The sequence below is a fragment of the Papilio polytes genome, unplaced genomic scaffold (assembly GCF_000836215.1).
Source record: "Papilio polytes unplaced genomic scaffold, Ppol_1.0 DF824269.1, whole genome shotgun sequence".
Classification (NCBI taxonomy): domain Eukaryota; kingdom Metazoa; phylum Arthropoda; class Insecta; order Lepidoptera; family Papilionidae; genus Papilio; species Papilio polytes.
In genome coordinates this window covers 1,967,316-1,990,076 of record NW_013524935.1, presented here as the reverse complement: position 1 = coordinate 1,990,076, position 22,761 = coordinate 1,967,316, and the positions used below count along the sequence as shown (strand labels likewise).

Sequence of the window (22,761 nt, the reverse complement as noted above, 5' to 3'; positions counted from 1 at the left end):
AAAAAAAAAAAAAAAAAAAAAAAAAAAAAAAAATAAATATACCGACGAATTGAATACCTCCTTCTTTTGGGAAGTCGGTCAAAAATACAACCTCTTTGGCTGACAAGTGTGAATACAGCCAAAGAGGTTGAATACTGGCCACCGAGACATTAGCATGGTTTAAGTATTAAAGAAAAGATGACAAAAATAGGAGAAGGAAAAGAGGCGCGTACAAGATGTGATTGCGATATAGTTTTTGTTATTTGTAAATTATGTAAATAAGTTATGAAGATGTTTTAATTAGAAGAAAAAGTTTTGTTTTGCATTTTTGGCTGCCGCGCTGTCGGTAACAAGTTAAAGGCAATTTTCGGAATGTCTGTGGCATCATTACTATCCGTGTGAAGTCGAGGTATGTTGCATTTAATGAAATATTGTAGAGATTATACGAATTAGTACTTTAAGTGCCAGCTGGCTCTACTTTACATCCCATTTTAATACAAGACGAAACTCTCTTAATGAGAGAAATACCAACTCAGTGGGCTATTAAAGTTTTTTGATGGACTTAAGTTATACGAGCGTGTACTTAATCTATCTTATTAAAGTTAGTGCCGGTGTTATAATGACTGATGCAATTTTGTTATAAACTGAGTGTTATGTAAAATTACAATATGTCTGGTCTTGGTTCTTTAAAAATCTGTTCGGAATCAAAATAATAAGCATAGTGTTCATCCAGACTCTGTGACTATATTTGTGAATTTCAACATAATCCTTATTACCGTTTTAAAGACACAGACGTCTTAAAGACGAAGTAACATTCATCCATCCAAACCTTCGCTTTTATTATAATAAATGGTTAATAATTAAGGTAGTGGTTATTAAAAAAAATTGTTGTTTTGTTTAAATTAAAATTACGTAATGAAATTTTCTAAGAAAAACTTATTGTCGTTTTGAGATATCTTTCAAGACAATATATCTTAGTTAAATATGTGGAGTGGAATGTAGGCGATTACTTTCGCGACTACATTCTGAAAAATTAAAAACGCAGTATTCGTCGTTCTTAGTATTCACAAAGACACAACAGGAGCAATCCGTGTAATGGATGAACGTGCATGTAGTACCTATATTTTACCCTAGCTTTCGCCCGCGATTCCGTTCGCGTGGAATTAGAAAAAACAATACCCTATGTGTACTTCGAGACTATCTTCTACATCTATGCCAAATTTCATCGAGATCCGTTCAGCAGTTTAGGCTGCAAACTCTAACCCATCCATCCAGACTTCCGCATTTATAATATTAGTAAGATTAATACACTTCAGAAAAACATACTGAGTATAAGCTATAACTGAGTATAAGCAGATATTAGTACAAATTTTGCTTATACTCTATTTATTACTAAGTAACTTTATACCGCGTTTATTTGTAAGGCTGATAGAATTTAATATTTTTTTCTAATGTTAATGTAACCGTGGGCTTACACTGTTGTATTTATAGACTACAAGTAATCAAGTATTTCTTCTTGCTTGACAATAATACAATAATTCAAATAAAATTTTACATTCAATGGTGTATAGGTACAAATGTATATCTATACAATTTATATTTTTGTATGCATTTGATTCACGAATTAACTATTGGGCCGATTTAAAAAAAACTTTCACCATTAGGAAGGTAATTTATCTGTGAATAACATAGGGCATATTTTGTACTATTTTTAATCTCTCCTGGTCGAATTCACGAGCAACAGCTAGTTCATTACATTTGTAAAAAATGAAGGTATTATAATTATAAAATCCTTGAATAAAAATTAACTTTATAATAATTTTATTCGGAGTTTTCATTAATTCGTCCTCGGATTCATTAATTATTTTAAGGTCAGAAATAAATCTGTTTGCGACAAGAGGAGGCTTTTACCAATAATGAACGTAAAACCAAACGCGACCGGAATTAAATTATCAAAAATGTCCAACATCAGATTATGTTACAATTCGTGATATTTTACGGCAGCAAAATGCGGTATAAGCGGTCACTTCGGTAAATGTTACTTTATTTAACTTAACAATAATTAAATAAATAATTTCATCCAGGTTTTACAATTTTAATTAGATTTATTTTATTAAAATACATTAAATAAATCTGTAATAAATAAACATTTATTTATTTAAATAAAAACATCTAAAAATTTTTTACCCGATTAACGTAATTATTCGTTTAAATGTACGCGTTATTATTAACGTTTAAAAAATTCTTACTACACTTTTGACTGGGTCAAAATTATAAGAGCAGATAGAGAGAAAATGTCTATCAATGCTTCGCTATTTTGGCAAATTCAGGTAGCCTTATAATAAAAATATGTTTTCATAAATATTTTCATATGCATTGTATAGAAGTCGAGATAAGTGTACTAGTAATTCGCAACAATAGCTGAGAGGTTTACCCGCATGTTTATTCAGCACGAGTATGAATAGTATATCATTTATCATCCTCGCGGCAGTAATCGTACTCTGTACTCTGTATTTCGTGACGTATACAATGCTTTGTACATCGTACCTTGTACTTTGTACCTTTAGAGTCGACTCCTTTCAAATTTTTCATTCACTAATCGAAACGGGATCAAATATATTTTCGGATTGTTGATAGTTGAGAGTTTGGAATACTGCTCTGTATAAATGGATAGGTCTTTGGAAATTACAGCTTTTGTTTCGTTCCGACTTAACCGCGACGAGATTTGCGACGAGCACAATGGGCTAAAATTTCACCTTATAAAAACATTCAAAACATCAGGCAACGGTCATATATATCTGTTGATGTAAAGACAGTAAATTCTATCTCTTTTTAGTTCCAATTTTCACCACCGTCATCAATCGCGACCATCAGCGCCAAGATGGCGGAATTCAAATTAGCACAAAATATCGCCTTGTCTATTTATAGAGGTCAGTGATAATGTGATACTTTTTGATTAACTAGTGCTGGTCACATACAAAAATTTAGTTTGACTTATGCCCACCGGGTCAAATAACTTGTTCGTCTATACAGTAATTGATGTTTCAAAAGAGAAACTTTTATTTAAAAGGAATACGTTACGTGTAGAACTCTAGTGTCAACTAAATGTACCAGGGTCGTATAAAATGTATGAACAACGGTCAAAGAAAGACCGCTTCGTTCCCAGAGTATATTCTCTCCGGACGCAAATTTAATTACAGAGCGGATTGCATTCTACAAAGTCTTTTAACATCTGGCTTGGTTGGCTGCCGTGGTTGATAGTGGACGAGTTTATTAAATTGTAGACCGATTATAAATATTCTTTGAGAGCTTAAGAAAATACTTCAGTAATAATGCACATTTTCCTCAGAATGATAAGACTGTAATTTGCCTCTTTTAAAATTTGCAGCCTAATAGACTTGACCGTTTTTAAAAAAATGTGTGTAACTTTGACCGCCACAGACTGATGTATCTGCTGTTTACGTACTATTTTTATTTCTTGGTATATTCCATGTCATCATAAAGTGTTAAAAACAATGTTTCGTCAAAAATCCGCGAAGGGCGTTAGAGTTAAGTTAAATGTATCGATTTCTAACTGTCTCGTATGTATGTCATAGGAGATACAAGTAGGGTTCTTTTGTATACTAAACTATATCTATACTAATGTTATTAAAAGAAAAAATGTACTTTTGTATGTTTCGAAAACTCAAAACTACTGAAACGATTTCAAAAATCCTTTCACCGTTAAAAAGCTACATTTTTATGTTTTTTTTTTTATTTCACGCGGACGAAGTCACGAGCAACAGCTAGTATAATATAACTGTATGTAGCTATGTAGCTAGTTAGGATAACTGACGCGTTTAAAGAGGTTTAAGTTATAAAAATATCAATTTTATTTGGAATAAAACAATCTCTTTTAGCTTAATAAATTTCACGATTAATCCGACTTTCAAAGTTGTGAAAACATTAATCTTACGAAAGAAACGGAAGGGGAGGAAAGATCTTTATAGACTTAAGAAATTAATATTATTTATAGACAATTTTATTACTGACGAAGTATAAATTGCCAGTTCGTTTACGTGAATCGGTTTTGTCAAAATCAACCGTTTTCATTTCCACCTGTCGTAATGATTGAAGTAACAATTTCAAATAACTTCTAAAACAATGAAAGGTTTCTAATACAATTTAAATCAAACATTTGATTAATTTCCGAATTATTATTATTTTAATTATTAAAATTATTACATCATCAAAAGGTTCACATCGTCTTTTGTTTATGGGTAAAACTTTAGTAAAAACTAGGATTATTCATAGTTCATTGCTGCAAGAAGAAGTCAAATCTTATTAATACTATAAATGCGAAAGCTTAGATGAATGTTTGCTAGAGTTATCTATTTAGGAATCTTCATGGAACTTAGCAAAGATGTAGAGGATACACTGGAAGAACACATAGGCTTTTTATTATTTTTTTTAATTCCACGCGGACGGAGTTACGTAAGCTAGTCTATACAAATAAAGAGGAAAGATTTGTATTTTTGTATGTATTGAATTAGCTCAAAAATAACGGGGCCAAGTTTAATAAATCTTTCGCTATTAAAAAGCTATGTTATCGCTAAGTAACGGAGGCTATTTTTACTTTTTTTTAATTCCACGCGAACGGAGTCACGAAAGCTAGTAATTTATAATACAAAAATCAAAAATAATAATCCTTTGTACAGAATAATATAAATAGAAGCGAAAAGGGCCTTTTTTCTTGTTTATTTAACTTTTTTTCCGTTATATTTGCTCACGCTTTCAGCGAAGTGGAATCTTCCTCGGAGCATACAAAAATGCGTCACATAAGTAAATCATCAACTCATAAATTTAAGCCCCCGCCGCAAACAAACACGTTCCGGCTTAACCGTTGTTCTATTTACCGTACGTTTTTAAAATATACGAAAATGTTTAAATAAATGTCCTGAGAAAATTGTAATGTAGATTTTATCACATGTTAAACATTTTGTATAAGTGTAATATATTTTTTTTATATAATATAAGGTGGCAAACGAGCAAGCGGCATAGACAACCGCAATTGCAGATGCGTTGCCTACACTTATCCCGCGGAGGAGAAGACGCACATAAAGAGGACTCTTTCCCTTTCTATGCGTCTCCTCCATCGTCAAATCCATTTTCCCATCCAATCCTTTCCGTAATAGAAAAAGGTGGGATGGGAAAGGGACTAAAATTGGGCCACTCTATCAAAGTCTATCAAAGGATTGCATACTAATGTATGTATTAGTGAAAAGAACACCATTAGTCCATTACCCTCCTCATTTGTTACTCGAAAATTGCAGGAATTGACCAAAAATCCTTTAACGATAAATTTATCAGTAAATAAAAGTTGGTTGTCGTTTGTTTTTCTGTTACCAAATACCAGGGCTGGTGGTAGCTTATATTTTTGTATCTAATGTATGTCGGAGAAAGAGTTTGAGTATAATCTGTTCGCATCTTTACGCATGCCAACCCTAAGGGGATTAAGAACCCTTTCAAAGTTATAATCGGTTCAACGAGCCTTCCATTTCGGAGTCACAGTATTTTTCCTCTTTAAAATATAGATAAGAATAAAAACGCCAGTCCTATACTCATTTCATATTGTAAAATTTCACACTTTCACTAACACACGTCTTCATAATTATTACTAATAATACTAATATTATTACTAATACTATGTTGCTCGCGACTTCGTCTGCGTAAAATAAAAAAAATACCCTATATTACTCACCAATAACGTAACTTTTAAATGGTAAAAGCATTTTGGAAATCGGCTTCGTAATTTTTTTGTTATTTCTATACATAAAAAATACAAATCTTTCCTGTTTATAATATTAGTATAGATTATATCCAAATAGTACTACATCCGCTGTAAGAATTTGGACAAAATTTGGAAGAACCTATTGCTTTGCTTTATTTCCACGTGATAGAAGTTGCGAGCCAAAGCTATATAGAGCTAAATATTTAAAAAAGGCCTTTGTGATCGAGTGTTCCGTCCAAATGGCTGACAGTTATCAATTTGTCGGTTGTTTCGTATCCCGTTTCTCACGTTGAAGAACAGGCGGTAGTGAGGTTTGCGAAATGAATTGGCCAGTTTAAATGCTTTATCGTATTTCAGACGTACCATATTACGAAAAAAATATATTTATCTACTGTTTAGTTAAATACGTGTTTTATGTCTTCGTCTGATTGATATGGACGTCAACGATTATATACACACATATGTTTCTCCATAAATATGCACTGCTTTAGGTATAAGTATTTTGTTATTCTAGCTGTCGCTCCCGACCTCGTCTGCGTGAAAATAATAATAAAAATGTAGCCTATGTTACATAATTTAGCTTCTTAATCTAACACTACTCCCTAGATGCCGATTACAATTGAATTTTAAACTAAACACTTTTGTTACCACATTAAGCTTTTTTTTAAAAAAACTTTCTTATGCAATGACAATATAACCCCATGGGAGGTTATTAAATTATTTTCTACCTCTTAACAGTAGTAGAGCCTGCTTTAACATCTTCGCACGAATAGTTCGGCTCGCCCGGTGCAATATCACGACCACACAGAAGGCAGGCGTGAAGTGGGAGCAATTCCGCGTTTCGTCTGATGAGTGTGGTCGCGGAGGCGCAACTTTTGTCCCTTTTCCTTCACACCCTTTTTCTCAAAAGAATAGAATGGAAAGGGAACGTGGATTTTACGGTAGTGGAGACGCATAGGGAGAGGAAATATTCTCTTTATGTGCGTTTCATCCTCCGTCGGTTAATGGTAGGCAACGCATCCGCTATCACGAATGTCTATGGGCAGTGGTCGCTTTGCCGTTTTGGCGGATTCAGGTGTCTGCTTGCTCGTTTGCCACCTTATAATATTAAAAAAAACTCACATAACAGTTTTAAAAGCAGACAAAAGATAAATTATGACTTAGTTAATATTGATATGATAATATTTCCTATAGAAATCTAATTAATTATTATCCCTTTGATCTTTATGAAAATATCAAAGGAAATTAAATCTCTAAATCATTTTGTAGTCCATTTGAATTTTAAATCGTTTGAATGAGTTCTCATTTTCACCCATTTAATTAAAGTTTCTCATTGCGTTAAATAGAGATGGGAACACAAACAAACAACCGTTAAGCTCTAACGCTCCTGCGTGCCTGAATATATTTAAAGATTAAATGTTAAGTCTTCAAACATGGAATGTACGCTAAAATTATTTATAATTAGAATAAACAGAGTCAAATAAGGATATGAAGGTTTAGTATGGGCATGTTATGAGGAGGGATGAATCGCATGTAACAAGGAGAACGTTAGTTATGTGGACACCTAAAAAAAGATGGATGGATTGCGTGAAAGGTGACAATCAAGAAGAGAGTGATGACTGAGATGACGTATGATAGAGTTATGTGGAGAACAAAAAACCGTTGCGCCGCTACGGGAGTAGGATCAGAAGGAAGATGATGATGGAAAGTTATGAAGGCCGGTGAGAATGGCGCTACTATCGGTTTATCTGTCTTCTTTATATATTGCAGTATAAATTAATGAATTAATACGGATAAAGGAAAATGCTTTCTTGTTATAAAATAGCTTTGTTATAAAAGGCTTCTTTGTCGCCTTGATTAAAAAAATAATAAAATAAGTAAAAAAATGTTAAACTAAAAATTATGTTTCTTGATCACCTTCATTTTTATTTATTCACTAGCTTTCGCCCGTTTACGACTCCGTTTGCGCGGAATTAAAAACAACTTAATTAGTAGCCTATGTGTTCTTCCAGATGTTATCTATCTATGTCATATTAAAGCCTTTCTGGAGATAGAGTAACAAACAACAATCCATCTAAACATTCGCATTTATAATAGAAGTTAGATTTGACATAACATCAAATTAATTATAGTTAAAGAACAGTTTCTTCTAGAAAGAGGGTTTAAAAACAAACAATTTTGTTTATAAAAACACCACATATCCTTACATTGTCTAAGCAATTTGCGAGTCATTAAAAAAAACGTTGAATAACAATGCTCGTATTAGACTGATACGTGATCATGGAAATATATTCCCCACAACCCTGTGTATGTTTTGACATGCGTTATGATGAGTTGGGTGTATTCGTGAATATTTAAATTTGTAATCAATAACAATCCCACACAAATTTACGCTTCCGCAATAAATAATAAATGTCAGTAACTCTGTTTGTGTTCCAAAAAAAAATGTAGAAAATAGTACACACAGTGAGGTGTGAAAATAGAACCTAGGATTAAAACTTTATGGTTTTACAAATACCTAAGTGTCATGTATAATTGCACTAACTTTTTCCTCGATATCGTCCGCGCGAAATAATAAAAAAATCTTAGCAAATAAATAAAACAATATAAAGTAGAATTAAGTAAAATAAAATAAAACACTATGTTACTAGCTAGTGTTCTAGACTATGATCTACATGTGTACTAAATTTCATCGAGATGCGTTATGCTATTTTGGAGAGGCGTAACAAACATTTACCAATGCACATTTTCGCATTTATAATATTAGTATCAAGTCTAATTTAAGTATGCGTTATGCTAAAATGTTGTGATTTCAGTTTTTTTTAAAGCGAGAGAAAGAGAGGCAAAAATACTAATTGTACACAGATATATGTAGTTATTACGCATGTTGCAAGTTTTAACTAGAAAAAGTTGGAATTCCAAGACAAATTTTACTGCGACAATACAAATTTTAATAAAATACTATTCCAGTTGACTGCTTTGAATAGCTGCGAGCGTTGCTTACCATAAATATCACAGAAACAGTTTGTGTTAGTTTGAAACAACTTCTCAGTCGCTGTCAAAGGAACTTTTAAGCCACCAACTCGATGGTGACCCAGAAAACTACATTTAATGCATTCCTTAAGCATTTTTAATTACTTAAGGTTCCAACATTTTAAATGTAATCTATGAAATGGTTAAATTTACACAAAATGAAACAGACATATTTTCTACTTTTAGATCGAGCATGTAACTTTGTCTATAAATCGCACAATTGTTGTTCGATTGTCTATTGTTTCGTAGTCCATTCAACTGTTTAGATTCAGAACTAAAAATCGAGTAGTATGCGCACCTCCATAGCTCATAGGAATTAAAGCGAGACTAAAAAGTTGTGCGATATTTTCGGTAGCGCGCACGTTCTAAATATGACTAAGATATTGCCAACTACAGTCTATTCAGAGAAAATGTAAATTGTTTAACTAGTTAGTTATTAGTACGTTTTATTTGTATAATTATGAAACATGTTGTTTTTTGTTTTTACAGGTATGTTACGTACTCGAGTTGTTTAACAATCCAAGGTATGAGTTATAAAATAAGTTTTTAATTTTAATTTAATATAAAAATTATAATTTAATACAAGCAGTTAATATTTTAGTCACAGTAAACGAGCTGAACAGACAAAAAGCGTTACAAAACAACTGAAACCGTAAACACCTTAAAGTATTTCTTTTTAATACGAAGAGTACGCTTCAGGCTTATCAATAAATTATGTTCTTGACAATCGAGGATGTTGTTTGTCAGAGAACATCCTGTGATCTAGTTGCCCGATTGCTTTCATGTAAAAAAATCAGGGTTGCCAACATAAAGAATGAAGCGCGCTATACACTTTTCTATCTGAACTGATCAGATAAATCTAATCTGTGCAGGTAATACTGAAAACTGAACAGTTCCCAGTTTTGTGAGATTATGAGCGTGCGCACACCTGAAACTAAACTATCGCACAACTATTTAGTCTCGTTTTAATTCCTATTAAATTATATGGTGCGCAAACTACTCGATCATTAGTTGTGCAACAAAATATTTAGTTAGTTTTGCGATAGTTTACTCAAAGGTAAAACTTTACTGTTCAGATAAAACTGAGCGTGTGTAGCGCGAGAATTATAAACTTCGATTCTGTGATTTGATACTTGTGTATTTTTTAACCGAATTCTTAAAATACGAGAATACATCAATTCGTATTTTATTTTAATCATATTTAGTGTTAGCGTTTTCCAAACATTACAAATTAAATTTTTATTTTTATAAATAGTTTGTAGCTTTAATGTCATTATTCTTAAATCAGAGTATTAAAATGAAAATTACATTACTTCTAAGTTAAAGCTTAAGTCATCATCATCATCATCCACTTGCCTTATCCCTTACGGAGGGTCATATACATCTCTATCCATGTTCCATACATCTCAATCAGGCGTCATATCTGAATCCACTCCTTTCTTAAGCATATCCTCTTTCACACAATCCATTCATACTTTCTTCGGTCTTCCTCTTCCTTTGTTGCCATCCACGTTCAATCTTAACACTTTCTGGTTTATGTCCCCATCATCTCGTCGCATAACATGTCCATACCACGCTAACCTTTTGCTTCTCAATTTCTCCAACACTGGCGCTACTTTCAAACTTCCTCTAATGTACACATACTTAACTTTATCCAGTCTTGTCACACCACACATCCATCTTAACATACGCATCTCAGCCACAGGCAATCTCCTTTCATCCGCAACTTTGGTGGCCCAACATTCAGATCCATACAATACGACAGCTCTTATGATGGACTTGTAGATCTGTCCCTTAAGCTTAAGACGCATTAAAGCTAGGCAAGTTAAAGCTAAGTAATGGATTTAATAACTACGTTTCGGAAAGTTTTTTAATAACCTTTCTAAATCATAAATGAGTTTAATTAGCAATTAATCAAAGTCAATTTCACTTTGTTAAAACTTCCATTCAATCACCAATAATGGTGACCTTTTCTTACAAACTAAATTGCCACTTCTTTCAGTATTCATTTGAGATTTATTCCTGAACGGATACAATTTCTAATGAATTTATAATAGACGTCCATCAAATGTCAAGAGTCTTGTCTAATTTACCAATTAAGATATGAACTGAAATTATAACGGAATTAAGTGTTAAGAAATTGTTAAAGATGAATCTTTATTATCTCTTAAAATAGATTTGAAGATTTCTATAAATGTTTCAATAATTTATTTAATTTGGGAATTCATTTCACTTGACATTTATAAGATAAAGTTTTAAAAGGTTTGGATGTTCTCTATAATGTACTAGCTGCGAATTAAAAAAAAACAATAAAAAGTATAGCCTAACCTAGTGTGAGTAACATCACAGATAAATTACCTTTCCAAACGGTGAAAGATTTTTTTTAAATCGGACCTATAGTTTTTGAGTTATTTCAATACATACAAAAAAATAAAAATCTTTCCTCTTTATAATATTAGTATGGATTAACTTCATGCTTTAGACGCCCACAACATACTATTAATATATGTATGTAATCTTTAGTCCAAGATTGACATGATTAACTATTTGAATTGAAAATCAAACTCAAATAAAAATCAAGGTTTTACACTTTTTGAGGTTAGGTTTGTTATTCTATTCGAAGTGTATGAACGTCTATTCATAGACTTTATATAGAATTGTCAGAGAACTATCGAAGGCGACAGTATCTTTATAGCAGATTGTATCAGAGGATGTGTATTGATGTGGAAAATGAGCTTGCTTAATAATGTGAACTACACCTCAGCGCAGCGCGTAAAATAGGTTAGCTGGAAAATTGGCCCTAAATTGATCACATTGCCATTTTATATTTTCACGTCAGTTTAACCGCGTGGAATACGATTTATCTACAATAGGTTCATTTAATTTCTTACTCTCTCGCCCGTGACTCCGTCCGCGTGGAATTAAAAAACACAAAAGCGAGTAGCCTATGTGTTCTTCCAGACTATCCTCTACGTCTATGCCAAATTTCATCGAGATCAAAGTATATCTATAGTATAAGTGTATCGAGTAAAAAGTTTGTTTGAATGTTTCTGAAAAAACAATATTTTGTTTTGAAAAGCACCATTTTCAATATAGAAAAATGTTAAGAACGCATTGTATGAGAATAAAAATATCGGATACGCTTTATCAAAAAGAAACGTGTATTAAAAGAGTGAAATGGAGGGTCTTATTGCTTCTAATATGGCTGTCAGATATGATGGATCAGTCCCAGTAGAGCTCAGCGGAACTAGTTTTGAGCACAGCTTTGTTACGTTATACTTATAATAACACAATCTCTCATTCTCAAGGCCACTTGTACACAAGATCTTGATACAAAATAAGGTCATATACACACTTTTTATCAAAGTCCTTGTATGTCATTTGGGACTTCACAAGTAGGATGTCTACGCACTTATGAAACGGCATACAATCTATCTTCCAAGCGTTGGTGTATTCAATAAACATTACTTATGGTTGTTGACGTTACCATTTATTTTATAGTTACCTAATGATTAATTAGTGTCAGGTTGAGTATGTTTCAACAGAGTAAAACTGAAGTTACGTAGTTTATGAAGTTATCGAACTAAAAACTCTAATGAATGGTTAAACGTAGCTGGGAAACCAACCATAAGTCTTTGAACTCCTAAGATGCTGTGACAATAGACTCAAGGATTGCTGATCTTGCTATTATGGGTTCCAACCCCATAATTCTAAATACGTAAATTGGTAAATTACTAATAATTTTAAGTAATCCTTGTAGAAGTTCTTACTTCTAAATCATCTTAGCAATATTCAAATCTTCGATTTAATTCGAATTTGGCAACGAGACTAAATGGAGGTGGCTTCGATTCATCAAGTAGAGCCGTATGGTAGAGATCTGGGAGATTGCGCCAGTGACGTTGGCAAGCTTTGAGCTCTGCGATGGCACATTGCGGGTATCGTATAAAGCAGCGTCACAGCTCGCGGCAACGCTAGCTCTGACCTATTTTGATGATTGCTTGCGTGCTTTAATTTCTGTGAAGTTTAAGGTTTTGATTACAGTTACTGGAACAAAATTATGCAACGAAAAGAGCAGACGAAATTAATATTAACGTTGCCAAAATAACTGATAGGCTAACAGTCTGTTAGAAACAGATTTCTTTAGGATGTTTTATACGGTCAAAATTATACCTATTGTGTCTACCAAATCATCTAACATGCACACAAAGTCTCAAGATCGATTTTGATAGGAAATGGCTATGGTTCTGAAACCAACAAGTGTAGTAGATTTGCTGAAATGGCGTGTCCGTCGGTTGATTGTGTTTTTTAAATACGTCCTGTATACTTATTTATCTTCTATAATGTTACCAGTCGGTAATAATATAGTGTTTAAGCAGTAACTAACTATATTTTTGTTTCCATGACATGTTCCATGATCAAGCAATCAGACATTGAGAATTCAAAGTTAGTTCTAACTGTTGATGTTTGTATCTTAAATGGGAGACTCAATAAGTAAGGAATTGCTAAATAAAATCTACTTATTGTAACTGTTTGATAGTACTGGCTTAAAAATATTTCAAATACCTTTTGTTTTGTTCCGTTTAAATCCTATTCGCAGTTAGATCGGATTCCGCTACACGCGTGCACGGTTTGAATAAACCGACTATGGAAGTCGTAGGTAAATCTCCTACCGCACGTACTGCTGCGAAATTGCTGTGAATTCCAATCACGAAACGCTTTTGTTTTTTTTTATAGGTTAAAATGCTATAAAATGATGATTATTTAAAAGTTACGATGTACTTTATTATACGAGTAGTTGTCTCTATCGATTTTGCGTTTTTTTTTGTTATATTACAAGATGTCAAACGATCAAGCGGCCATCTGAATCCGCTAAAATGGCGAAGCGACTGCTGCCCATAGACATCCGCAATTACAGATGCGTTGCCTACCCTTAATCGACAGAGGAGGAGACACAGATAAAAAGGGTATTTTCCCTTCCCATGCGTTTCCTGCACCGTCAATTCTACGTTCCCTTCCTTTTCTTTAAGAAAAAGGGACCAACGTTAAGCCCTCAGCACCACACTTATCGGATGCGCGGAATTGATCCCACTTGACGCCTGTCTTCTATGTGGTATTGATAGGGCTATCCGATCCATTCGCGCGAAGATGTCAAAGCAGGCTCTACCAATTTTAAAATGTTTTTGTCTATTATTTTTTTTTATAGTGAGGTTAATTCTTCCTGGTTTCTGTTTATTATAGATGTTATATAAAGATTCATTAAAATCCACAGGACGTCCACCGCAAAATTATAGACCCCGCTGCGCGCCCTGATCGATTTATTTGATCTCGAATGTTCTTTAGTAACCACATTTGCTCGTGAAAATATACCTTCTAAAGTGCTATTTTCAAAACCATTTAATCTTTATAGATGAAAATTGAGTTGTGATATACTAAAAAGTAATAAATGATGACGTTATATTACAAAGTAGAACCAGAAAATATCGATATCAATAAACTGATTTAAAGTAATCATCGACATTTAATAATGTAATTGTTTACTATAAAATAAAATAAAACGTTACGTTGTTCGTTAACAGAATAGAAAATATTAAATAAAGCTGCTTATCGTTTGTAGTAAGTACATTGATCTCTTTACAGCGGGGAATTGCTCGAGGACACTAAATCCGTTCTCTTTGAGCACCAACTACGTACGGCCAAGTAGTTAAACATGCTTCAAGTATTTTTCTGCCTATCTTCTTTTACCTTTGTGATAGGAACAGATTAAATAAAGATCAAAGATTTCGATACGTGACTATACGGACCTTTTTAATGAGACAAAGGTAGTAGAGTACGGGAGTGAGAGTAGTGGTATTGAATACCAGCTGCTGGCAAGTTTAAACGCTAACTAGTACATTTTTCTGACACCTACGTGCATGTAAATTGGGGTTGAGAGGTATCAAAAGTTTGTCACACGTCTCGTCTCATATGAACTCTTTGATATTTTAATGACGTGTGTATACGCATTGTGTAATTCCGCTTTAATGCATTGTGGTATTATAGAAGTCAATAACATAAGAAGTGTACACGTACTCGTATTAAAATAATTCTACAGATTATTATCTTTTTGATTACATTACGATATGATACATTGGTTTGTATGTAAGGAGAAAGTTAGTGTGGAAGGGTACACCGGTAGCGGTAGACCTAGAAAAAGATGGATGGATTGCGGGAAAGGGGACATGATCAAGAAGGGTGTGATGACTGAGATGACGGAAGATATAGTTATGTGGAGGACAAAAACATGTTGCGCCACTACGGGAGTAGGATAAGGAGGAAGATGATGACATTGGTTTGTATGTGAACGAATAAACATCAAGCTGTGATGTTAAAGTACGGATGACCGATAGCTTTATATATTTTTTTTATTTCCGAGGTTTTTAATCCTCTTTTATAGGGTGTGGTATCAATAGACCGTTTGCCTTCTATAAACGAGTACGTTAGCGATGAAAGGTCCTTACGTACCGAAGCTTATACGGCGCCTTTTATAAATGAATAACTCTTTCTGAACTTTTTATACGAATGCTGATATCGTTAAATATAAGGACTGAATCATGAATACAGTGTTTTATTTACTTAAGGTCCCCGCAGAGTACAGACTTTTGTTGGCCGATAGTTTAGTCTAACGCTTGATCAGTACGAGCATGTTGAGTGATTGATTCAGTTTTATATTATTTTAGCGACAGTCCGACCTGACAAAACTATTGCCGATTAAAAGTCTGTATGTTGCGCGGGCTCCTAATGTTATGATAACTAATACAGATATTGGCCACTCGAAAAAAAAAACATCATTAGACGATAACAATTTTGAATTTGGAATTCGGATTTATTACATCACATCCTTAATACCGTAGATTTTAAGACACTTCCAAGTTTTTAATATTAATGTACTCTAACTAAAAAGGAACCAATGGATCTATTTGGAAGGCAAAGGAAGCGAAGCTTTTAACAAGGTAAGAAGGGTGGCCGATAATGGACTTTTTGTCGTCCACCGAGGCTTTGATTAAATTTCATTTCCTCCAGATTAAAATTCGATTTCGGTTTTCAAATGGATTTTAACTGAAAAAACTTTATGCTGTCAATTTATTATAATAACTCGCAACAAGCGTGTTTACCATAATGTGGTACACATAAAGAACACGTCTGCTATTTGAAAAAATGTATATTTGCTTTATCTGTTACAAAATGTTTTGTTGTTGAGCAAAGAGTTTTTTCATGCATTCAACCTCTTTGATAGATGGTACCAAAGAGTACTGGCCAGTGAGAATGTTAAATATTTTTTAAAACGACGACAGATAGCGTAAAAATAAGTCAGAAACAAACGAATAGCTATGATAATTCGAAAGAATCGCGGCATTAAAATTCACATGGCATTACATCTTGTAAGATTTGCTAGTAAAGATTGGATAGAATTACGATTTAATGAAAATTACTTTGAAGAAATAAGTCGTGTAAAAGTCCGTATCTCTGATAGCAATAAAGATAAGTTGTTTAGTATACGATTAGACCTTTTCCACTGATAAGACGTATTTATTACATTACGAACGTATGCTTCCAATTACTAAGGAGGGTTTGATGGGGAATTTTATTGGTAGTCCGATACAGTTAAAGACGATTTAGAATGTGTTACGTATTTAAGATTATTTGAGATATCACACGCTACTAAAATGTAACTGACCCATTCAGTGAAGTTAATGAATTACTTTAGGAATCTAAACTGAAATAATACTTTGTTAATCTTTAAAGGGTTCTGAGTGCTTGTAGGATATGAATACATAGACAATTAAAAATTAGAATAATCTGAATGGAAATGTTTTAAAAAATCCTGCTTGCAAGTTTCTTAGTTACTTTTACCCCCGATCAAATATCGTACAAACTCGATGTCAATACGAATGGTTTCTATTAAATGTTTTGTGGTAAGCCCTTTAATTGTCAAGATTCTATGAAATGTTTTGTGTTGGACGTCTGATTGTTAACTATATTTCGTTTTATACAACAACTATCATGCAATATAACCGGTGAAATTTTTTTTATCCTTCGAGAACAAAGGTGCGTCAATTATTTTTGTGTTTCATCGGAATCAAGGGTTATACAGTTTTTTTTTGTATTTCGTTGTAATACTCTCTCTCTTCTATTCGTATACGGATTTTAAGGATGATACGCGTTTTGAATTTTATCTTATTAATACTTGAATTACAATATTATTTTTGTTAAATCTAGTTAAAAACAACAATTATTAGACTTAACTCTAGTTGTTCCGCTTTTTTGTACCATTTTATCGTAGCTTTCCCACACCTTTTAGTGTATAATTTTGTAAGTGAAAATAAAAGGAAAACCGATTTCTTTAAAAGGAAATATAGCCTCTAACAAGGTAATGTCTTGCCGATAATGGACTTTTTGTCGCGTTCATTAAATAACCTGCGACAAACTTATTAAAGCCCAACGAAGGTAATATGCGGAAACACTACACAAGGACATGCAAGAGAAACAATTTAATAAAAAAAATGTTTTGTTATAATTTACTCGTGTCGTTTTTGAAATGCTATTTTGGTTTGCATTTTGTTAATCAATTTATTTATTCTAACATTGATTAATCATTAGGTAATGATAAAGTAAATGGAAACTTCAGAAACCCAGCTTTAGATGTTGAGCAGTCTGAAAGAACACATAGATTTTTTTTTTAATTTCATTGAATGGAGTTGTGGGTAGCATTTAATACTAATATAGTAAAAGTCAACCTACGACATTTAGAAAGAAATGAAATAAATCTAGTTCGGCTTTATATCGGTAAAATGTTAGCCGTTGTCAATTTATTAAATGTGAAAGGTAAGAAAAATGTCGCCGGACCTTTTATTCCTTGAAATATTTCTTACAAAATATCCTGTCATGAGGTTATTTGAGTTTATACAAAAATACAGCCGATAGAGATTGCCTTTATGTTATTTAAATTGTATAACAGCTTAGATTAACTTTAATTTAATACTAGCTCTTGCCCGCCACTCTATCCGAGTGGAATTAAAAAAAAATAAAGTGAGTAGCCTATGTGTTCTTCCAGACTATCCTCTATACCAAATTTCATCGAAATCCGTTTAGACGTTTAGGCTACAAACTCTAACAAAAATCCATCCATCTAAACTTTCTCATTTATAACATTAGTATGATTTAATAAAGTATTTGCATAAGTAAATATTCATATTTTGCATATTATTTCCATGAGTCTTGTAAAACGTTACCATATCAACCATTTCTTTTAAATTCCAACTAAAAATGTTGTCTTATACTTATATTATAAAATGCGATAGTTTAGATAGATCGATGTTACTACGTATCAACAGCGGCTCAACCGACCTCGCTGATCGTCCTAGACGTAGAACATACTCTGGAAGAACATATAGTCTACTAATAATATAAGGCGTGAATCCAATGCAGTCAGCATTGCAAATCTCATTATAATCTTTTATTTAATTACTAATACATTTTTTTTGTTATTTCTAATTGTGTTGTAGTGTTGTTAAGGATTAAATATTATTCTGTTTTATTTCATTTTTATTTTTTAGTAAACTTTTTTTTTAAATTCCGCGTGGATATACTCATACGTGATTAAAAGTTTATCACGCTACTATTAAAAAATAATGTTTATAAATGTACCAATATTAAAATAACACTAAAACCGCTCATAAACTTAAACGAGGAAACATTCTCACCTCAGGGCCACATAAAAACTTAAAAGTAGTCGAGTTATAACATAAAAGTGTTCGAATTATCTATAGGGAAAAAATTGCATGCCAGTTGCGAAAATTGTCGGCAATAAAAGATAATCCCCTCGGGCGCGATAGCATCGTCTGGAACGATGAGGGAATTAAATTACTATCGTGTATTTCCAATTACACGATACGGGGAGTCAACTCGATGACGTGATACGTGTCGGGGTTTATCATGGAGCTATTCTTAATTTTGACTTGCCTTTCTAAACAATAAATACTCTCGAATATAGGAGAAGCTTTATCTATATTCAGAGACCAATCAATAAGAGGTTGTGACATGCAATGTGTTAGTTTATTTAGAGAGCAAGAAAAGAAATTATAGAACACAATACGTTTATAGTATAACGAGAAAAGATTAGTAATTCTGTATTTTTGTATGTATTGAAATAACTAAAAAACTACTGTGTTGATTTAAAAATTCTTTCACCGTTAGAAAGGTAATTTATATGTGAGTAACATAGGCTATATTTTAAATTTCATGTAGACGAAGTCACGAGCATCAGCTAGTCTATGCTAATATTATAAAGAGGAAAATTGTGTTTTTGTATGTATTGAAATAAGTCAAAAACTACTGGGCCGATTTCAAAAATTCTTTCAACATTCAAAATGCAACGTTTTAACTGAGTAACATAGGATATATTTTTTACTACTTTTTAATTGCACGCGGACAAGGTCGCGAGCAACAGCTAGTTATTATATTTCATTACAAGATCCTCGGTGGCTTAGGGGCTAAAGACTTGAATTGTAATGTGCACGAAATACATTTTATTCGTCAAAGACTAATAAATTGTAGATGATACCATAGTTTCCAAGTTTGCAGTTAGATAAACCGCAAAATGGTGTAGCGAGACCTTCTTGTAACATGTCGCGTGTAGACTAAGTTTTGTTTGTCAAAACAATACTGTGTTATCGAGCGTATCACATTGTATATAGTCGAGCTCAACTTTCTTAGAATAATTACATTACACTATCATACTTCATACTAATATTGTGCAAAAAGAATAAATAAAAACAGCATTATAAATGTGAAAGTTTAGATGGATGGATGTTTGTTGTTGTAGCCTAAACGGGTGAACCGATTGCGATGAATTTTAGTATAAATGTAGAGGATAGTCTAAAAGAACACAGAGGCTGGTATAAGGATATCATCATCATCCACTTGCCCTTATCCCTTACGGAGAGTCGGCACAGCATATGCCATACATCTCTATCAGCCGTCATATCTGAATCCACACCTTTCTTAAACATATCCTCTTTCACACAATCCATACTTTCTTCGGTCTTCCTCTACCTTTGTCGCCATCCACATTCAATCTTAAGGGATATAGCAAGCCTAAATTTTTACGTGACATTATTTTTATACCGAAGATTTACGACTCACCGAGTTTTGTGCTCGACGCGTTTTAACTTATTGCCTTTCAACACGCAAAGTTTAATGATCTCTGGTTACCTTTACCACGCAAATTTTAATGACATGTAGTTAAACAGCCATTTCAAAATATTGTTGTTAATTTGTTGTTTTGATGTGACTTTTGAATAGGTAATTAGTATTAAAAAATAATGAGAGCAAAAAGCGTCTAGAGGTAAAAATGTCTAAACTTTTGTTTCAACTATTGCTTTAAGCTTTGAAGGTCTATCACGAATATTAGGGTGATAGTTGCGACAACGTATTGTCATCAAAATTTGTATGTTATTTCTTAGTGTATTTTAAAGCTCGGTATTCTGCACAAATCTATTGAATTTTTTATCGATGACGTTACAAAAATTTACACGAATATTCGTGATAAGCGCTCTGGATGTATTTTGTTTTTCATTTTGTGTTTTCATCACAATAAATACCGTATGTGGTGTGCGCGTATTGAAATATTTTTTCGATTGTAAATCAGAATTTGTTTGTTCGTATAACATAGATTCATATATCCGGAGAATGCAAATTCTTCTCAATCAACATTGTAGCCTCATCCAGAGATAATGCAATCTTTGAGGGAACCTCGTTGCCGCGATAAAATTCTTTACGCTGCGCTGGTAACGTTGCGGAATTGTCTGAGAATTTTCCCTTACCCTCAACAGTTTCATTTCGTTAATAAAATTATTCAATTATTCTTTCGGAGCATCCTAGTATTTTCCGGATTTTACAGGGTGTTTCGAGAAAAAAGTTTGAAAGTAAGTTTTATTAGTCGGGCCCTTAAGCGTTAGGTTAGCTACTAACTATACTGTGCATTATACTCAAGTGGGTTCCAGCCCTTATGCGAGGACTCCCGCATGCTGTGTAAAGACTGGATAATAAATTAATGAAATTACGCTTTTAGTATTGCAATAAATTGCTTATTAATTTTGTATAACAATTCATGAAAACTTTCGTAAAACGTATCATTCTGGCGTTTTTATCGTGAAAGAAAATTTAAACCCCGAGTCACATTAAATATATCATAAAATATTTACTCTGAATATGTATTACTAATTCACGCATCACTAAATATTGAATTCCTCCATATATATCTTAAATTAAAAACTTTTAATATAAGAGTATTACATTTTAAAGGGAAATTAATTCTATTCTGTCGTCGCATTGTAACAGTCCGCTGCACCGCGACGTTCAGCTCACTAATGTAATAAGATCTACCTCCTCTGGACTCACACTATACGGTTTTATCTACATATTGTATTACTTACGATTGACTCGATGTGACCTTGATTGAAACTGACGCTTAACTATTAAATTTAGCAATTTATTTGTGAATAGCTTTCGACCACAACTCCGTCCGTATAAAATAGAAAAAAAAATACAAATAAGCTGTCTATGTGTTCTTCTACAAATTCCACATCTATGCCAAATTACATCGAAATTGGTTCAGAAGTTTAGGCTACATACTCTATCAAAAATCCATCTAAACTTTCGTATTTATAATATTAGTAAGTAAGATAACTCTCCATATGTAGGTAAAGTATCCATAAAAGTTATTATTAAAAAGTAAATAACTTACAATTGTTTATAACTGCATAATTTCGATATTTAAAACTACTTGTAAATTTAAAATTATTGTATCTAAGGAATAACGTCACTACCAACAACGTAGTTAATATAATCTTACAATTAATGTAGTTAAAAAAATTAAAATTCTTAAAGCTTGTCGTAGCAAAATTGCCGCTTGTTTTTCCAGAGTACGTGAGTGGCCTAGTTATGGCCGCGATAAAAACTAAGAACGCATAAAAATTGCAACATGCCTGGTATAGTTTTTTGCAGTTCCCTATTTCAATTATAAGTGCTTCTTTATTGAGATATATGTTATGTGTTAAGTAGTAAATAGTTTAAAATAACAAACAAGACTATTTAAGAGAATATGCGTCTAATGACCAATCAATTTAAGTCTGAACATGATTTGAGTTAATATGTTCTATACGAAAAACATTACTTTCAAAAATAATGTACAATCGCGGAAATCTATTGTGTTTCGGGCAAAATTGCCGTGTTCATTGCAGCGAGACGAACTCCGCCTCTTCCTATAACTAATTAGATAGCAGTGAGTGCAAACGAACAGATTATAAAAAAGGGGTACTATCCTTGTATCACTAACGGACTTTTCTTCGTACAGACACATTTGTAAGCTGCGTTATATTGGTTTTTGTTGCGCGTCTCGTTTCAAATTCAATTATAGCTTTTAAGGTGGAACACCACCAGTTTCCCCGATTGTACGTATAGCGTTATTTTAATTACTGTCTGTGATCATGTTTGATGAATTAAATTTATATTAATCAATTTTACATTTTGAATTTACCGTTTATTATTTTATGGAACTCATAAAAGAATAATTTGCATTTATTAAAATAATTGGAACACTATAAAATTCGTGGGAAAAAATGCCAGTTAATACATAACGATTAAATTTTAAAATTATGTCTGTCCATGCGTAAAACTCGTCCAACCATTGCCCGTTTGTCGGCAAAATGACCAGTGAAACATTGTCGTTACAAATATGGAACTTCTTTATTACGTAATAAACTTGAAATTGCTCGCGGAACAAAAAAAATTCGGGTCAGCTGAATAGGCGAAAAGTTGCAACCGTCTACTGAAATAACCTCACATCTGGGGTCTTGGTATGAATATAAAATAATGACAAATTTTCTATATTAATTGTATTACCATACTTACACGCTCGCAGATGAGCGAATACTTCAGGC

The 22,761-nt window shown here is 32.8% G+C and overlaps 1 protein-coding gene across 5 annotated transcripts in view; it reads left to right on the top strand.

Moving 5' to 3' along the window:
* LOC106108010 (TWiK family of potassium channels protein 12-like) overlaps positions 1-22,761 on the top strand; it is a 212,987-nt gene that overhangs the window by 83,676 nt on the left and 106,550 nt on the right. For 4 of the 5 annotated variants that reach the window (XM_013289102.1, XM_013289076.1, XM_013289110.1 and 1 more), the window contains exon 2: positions 9,272-9,306. The exons of the other annotated variant lie outside the window; for it this stretch is intronic. The gene's annotated coding sequence lies outside the window, so the exon portion shown is untranslated. The remainder of the gene's footprint in view (positions 1-9,271; positions 9,307-22,761) is intronic. 5 annotated transcript variants of the gene reach the window in all.